Below are 6,034 nucleotides of genomic sequence, written 5' to 3' on the forward strand. Positions count from 1 at the left end.
GGGGTCAAACTCTCAGCGCTCGTCTGTCCGTCTACGTAGTAACTGTGAGGCAGAGTATTAAAGGGGTTTTCCAAGATGCAGAGGACCCCCCGCTCAGTGCCGCTGCCTCCCCCATCCTCGCCAAGCACAGCGCCGTAGATAGTGTTGTGGCCATGTTTGGTATTGCCCTTGGCACCATTCACCTCTATGGGACTGAGCTGCGCCTTGGCCATATGACCGATGAACGTGATGTCACATGGCCTAGGATAAGCTGAGAGAAGGCTGTCGGACCCCCACTAACCAGACCCAGATGACCTGTCCTGAGGAGAAGCGAAATACAAAAGAAGTGGACCTCTCGACCAAGCCCGGACCGCACCAGCTGCGATAGGACCACAGATCCACAGCCGTCCAAGGAACAGTAGTAGATAGCAAAGAGGGTCGCCGCAGCATGTCCGGCGTGTCCATTTATTTGGACGCCAAGAGGGCACACACAAACAGGTACCACGTTTCGGCTACGCAGTACCCTTTATCAAGACGTGGTGCCTGTTTGTGTGTGCACTCTTGGCGTCCAATAAACGGACACGCCGGACATGCTGCGGTGACCCTCTTTGCTATCTACTACTGTCCTGAGGAGAAGTCATCAGAAATCCCTTCATCCCCTCCGGTGGACGGACACCACCCCGGCACTCCGCCTCATTCTTCCCCTCGGGCTCGCAGTCTCCATATGCCCATCATGGTGGCACAAAGCACACGCCTATGCCGCAGGGCATCATGGAGCCACCCCAGCATGTTACATACAACACAGGCCGCGAGGATCGACATATCAGCTTTATCCCTCTTACAAACATAAAGTCTGGACAGAGACGGAAAACAATCACTTTCTGCCTTTTCCTTTCCCAATGTGTTTATCGCGCCGCCACAGTCCCATCATTTCCTCAGTAATGTATTTAAAGATGGCGGCCACCAGGTCAAGAGACCTTGGCATTTCCTTGAGACTGGCCAAGGCTTCCTGTCCATTGGGAGGGGAAAGAGGTGACAGGAATGGGACGGGATGGGAAGGGAGATTTCCTGTCTCCATTTATATCCCACACACTTGAGCAGGAATAGCGGAGAGATGCAGTAGGATCAGATCAGGACCTCGGCTCGGTGAGTCTCTTCTGCTGTAGACTTCTGTCCCCCCAGCACGGCCTCGAAGGTCCAGGAGGGGGACAGAATCGCAAACTGCAGGACATCATGGGGCTGATAGGAATAGGAGGGCGACAGGAGAGCGCCATGGCGGGTACAGCACACCGCAAAGTGTAGTACAGGGTGGAATGTAATACATCATATGGTGTGTAATAAAGGGTATAACACTGGGTGTAATACAGGATATAATGTACAGTATAATACCGGGTGCAATACAGGATATAATGTACAGGGTGTAATACAGGATATAATGTACAGTATAATACAGGGTGTAATATAATATATAATGTACAGTATAATACAGGGTGTAATACAGGATATAATGTACAGTATAATACCGGGTGCAATACAGGATATAATGTACAGGGTGTAATAAAGGATATAATGTACAGTATTATACCGGGTGTAATACAGGATATAATGTACAGAATTATACCGGGTGTAATACAGGATATAATGTACAGTATTATACCGGGTGTAATACAGGATATAATATACAGGGTGTAATACAGGATATAATGTACAGTATAATACAGGGTGTAATACAGGATATAATGTACAGTATAATACAGGGTGTAATATAGGATATAATATACAGTATAATCCCGGGTGTAATACAGGATATAATATACAGGGTGTAATACAGGATATAATGTACAGTATAATAATGGGTGTAATACAGGATATAATATACAGGGTGTAATACAGGATATAATGTACAGTATAATACCGGGTGTAATACAGGATATAATGTACAGTATAATAACGGTGTAATATGATATATAATGTACAGTATAATACCGGGTGTAATACCGGATATAATATACAGGGTGTAATACAGGATATAATGTACAGTATAATACCGGGTGTAATATGATATATAATGTACAGTATAATACCGGGTGTAATACCGGATATAATGTACAGTATAATAAAGGATATAATATACAGTATAATACCGGGTGTAATATGATATATAATGTACAGTATAATACCGGGTGTAATACCGGATATAATGTACAGTATAATAAAGGATATAATGTACAGTATAATACCGGGTGTAATATGATATATAATGTACAGTATAATACCGGGTGTAATACAGGATATAATATACAGTATAATACCGGGTGTAATACAGGATATAATGTACTGTATAATACCAGGTGCAATATGATATATAATGTACAGTATAATACCGGGTGTAATACCGGATATAATGTACAGTATAATACAAGGTGTAATATAGGATATAATGTACAGTATAATATAGGGTGTAATACAGGATATAATGTACAGTATAATACAGGGTGTAATACGATATATAATGTACAGTATAATACCGGGTGTAATACAGGATATAATATACAGTATAATACAGGATATAATGTACAGTATAATACCGGGTGTAATATGATATATAATGTACAGTATAATACCGGGTGTAATACCGGATATAATGTACAGTATAATAAAGGATATAATGTACAGTATAATACCGGGTGTAATATGATATATAATGTACAGTATAATACCGGGTGTAATACTGGATATAATGTACAGTATAATAAAGGATATAATGTACAGTATAATACCGGGTGTAATACGATATATAATGTACAGTATAATACCGGGTGTAATACAGGATATAATATACAGTATAATACCGGGTGTAATACAGGATATAATGTACTGTATAATACCAGGTGCAATATGATATATAATGTACAGTATAATACCGGGTGTAATACAGGATATAATGTACAGTATAATACCGGGTGTAATACAGGATATAATGTACAGTATAATACAGGGTGTAATATAGGATATAATATACAGTATAATACAGGGTGTAATACAGGACATAATGTACAGTATAATACAGGGTGTAATACAGGATATAATGTACAGTATAATACAGGGTGTAATATAGGATATAATATACAGTATAATACAGGGTGTAATACAGGATATAATGTACAGTATAATACAGGGTGTAATACAGGATATAATATACAGGGTGTAATACAGGATATAATGTACAGTATAATACTGGGTGTAATACAGGATATAATGTACAGTATAATACCGGGTGTAATACAGGATATAATGTACAGTATAATACAGGGTGTAATACAGGATATAATGTACAGTATAATACAGGGTGTAATACAGGATATAATGTACAGTATAATACAGGGTGTAATACAGGATATAATATACAGGGTGTAATACAGGATATAATGTACAGTATAATACTGGGTGTAATACAGGATATAATGTACAGTATAATACCGGGTGTAATACAGGATATAATGTACAGTATAATACAGGGTGTAATACAGGATATAATGTACAGTATAATACAGGGTGTAATACAGGATATAATGTACAGTATAATACAGGGTGTAATACAGATATAATGTACAGTATAATACAGGGTGTAATGTAGGATATAGTATACAGTATTATACAGGGTGTAATACAGGATATAATGTACAGTATTATACAGGGTGTAATACAATATATAATGTACAGTATAATACAAGGTATAATACAGGATATAATATACAGTATAATACAGGGTGTAATACAATATATAATGTACAATATAATACAGGATATAATGTACAGTATAATAAAGGGTGTAATACAGGATATAATGTACAGTATAATACCGGGTGTAAAACAATATACAATGTACAATATAATACCGGGTGTAATATAGAATATAATGTACAGTATAATACAGGGTGTAATACAGGATATAATATATAGTATAATACAGGGTGTAATACAATATATAATGTTACAGTATTATACAGGGTATAATATAGGATATAATGTACAGTATAATATAGGGTGTAATATACAGGATATAATATACAGTATAATACAGGGTGTAATACAGGATATAATGTACAGTATATTACAGGGTGTAATACAGGATATAATGTACAGTATAATATAGGGTGTAATACAGGATATAATATACAGTATAATACAGGGTGTAATACAATATATAATGTTACAGTATTATACAGGGTATAATATAGGATATAATGTACAGTATAATATAGGGTGTAATACAGGATATAATATACAGTATAATACAGGGTGTAATACAGGATATAATATACAGTATAATACAGGGTGTAATACAGGATATAATATACAGTATAATACAGGGTGTAATACAATATATAATGTTACAGTATTATACAGGGTGTAATACAGGATATAATATACAGGGTGTAATACAGGATATAATGTACAGTATAATACTGGGTGTAATACAGGATATAATGTACAGTATAATACAGGGTGTAATACAGGATATAATATACAGTATAATACAGGGTGTAATACAATATATAATGTTACAGTATTATACAGGGTATAATATAGGATATAATGTACAGTATAATACAGGGTGTAATATAATGTACAGTATAATACAGGGTGTAATACAGGAGATAATGTACAGTATAATACAGGGTGTAATACAATATATAATGTATAGTTCGATTCGGCCGGTTCGCTGAATCTTTCGAAAAAATTTGCTTCGATCCAAATTTATTAGCGGCGAATTGCGTTAAAAAACGTCTATTTCCTGGCTGCAGAGAGCCTGTATAGTGGTGTAGAACACTGTGCCTGTATAGCGGTGTAGAACACTGTGCCTGTATAGCGGTGTAGAACACTGTGCCTGTATAGCGGTGTAGAACACTGTGCCTGTATAGGGGTGTAGAACACTGTGCCTGTATAGCGGTGTAGAGCACTGTGCCTGTATAGTGGTGTAGAACACTGAGCCTGTATAGCGGTGTAGAACACTGTGCCTGTATAGCGGTGTAGAGCACTGTGCCTGTATAGAGGTGTAGAACACTGTGCCTGTATAGTGGTGTAGAGCACTGTGCCTGTATAGCGGTGTAGAACACTGTGCCTGTATAGTGGTGTAGAGCACTGTGCCTGTATAGCGGTGTAGAACACTGTGCCTGTATAGGCGTGTAGAACACTGTGCCTGTATATCAGTGTAGAGCACTGTGCCTGTATAGCGGTGTAGAACACTGTGCCTGTATAGTGGTGTAGAGCACTGTGCCTGTATAGCGGTGTAGAACACTGTGCCTGTATATCGGTGTAGAACACTGTGACTGTATAGCGGTGTAGAGCACTGCCTGTATAGCGGTGTAGAACACTGTGCCTGTATAGCGGTGTAGAACACTGTGCCTGTATAGCGGTGTAGAACACTGTGCCTGTATAGCGGTGTAGAACACTGTGCCTGTATAGCGGTGTAGAACACTGTGCCTGTATAGCGGTGTAGAACACTGTGCCTGTATAGCGGTGTAGAACACTGTGCCTGTATAGCGGTGTAGAACACTGTGCCTGTATAGCGGTGTAGAACACTGTGCCTGTATAGCAGTGTAGAACACTGTGCCTGTATAGCGGTGTAGAACACTGTGCCTGTATAGCGGTGTAGAACACTGTGCCTGTATAGCGGTGTAGAACACTGTGCCTGTATAGTGGTGTAGAACACTGTGCCTGTATAGTGGTCTAGAACACTGTGCCTGTATAGGGGTGTAGAACACTGTGCCTGTATATCGGTGTAGAACACTGTGACTGTATAGCGGTGTAGAACACTGTGACTGTATAGCGGTGTAGAACACTGTGCCTGTATAGCGGTGTAGAACACTGTGCCTGTATATCGGTGTAGAACACTGTGCCTGTATAGCGGTGTAGAACACTGTGCCTGTATAGCGGTGTAGAACACTGTGCCTGTATAGCGGTGTAGAACACTGTGCCTGTATAGTGGTGTAGAACACTGTGCCTGTATAGCGGTGTAGAACACTGTGCCTGTATAGCGGTGTAGAACACT

At 39.0% G+C, this 6,034-nt stretch overlaps 1 protein-coding gene across 2 annotated transcripts in view; it reads left to right on the forward strand.

The window, feature by feature from the left end:
* Positions 1-1,065: 1,065 nt before the first annotated feature.
* The window catches only part of EXOC3L2 (exocyst complex component 3 like 2), a 64,198-nt gene continuing 59,229 nt past the window's right edge, over positions 1,066-6,034 (forward strand). For both annotated transcript variants that reach the window (XR_005775041.1, XM_040413082.1), the window contains exon 1: positions 1,066-1,125. The gene's annotated coding sequence lies outside the window, so the exon portion shown is untranslated. The remainder of the gene's footprint in view (positions 1,126-6,034) is intronic.

The sequence above is a fragment of the Bufo bufo genome (assembly GCF_905171765.1).
Source record: "Bufo bufo chromosome 8 unlocalized genomic scaffold, aBufBuf1.1 SUPER_8_unloc_1, whole genome shotgun sequence".
Taxonomy (NCBI): Eukaryota; Metazoa; Chordata; class Amphibia; order Anura; family Bufonidae; genus Bufo; species Bufo bufo.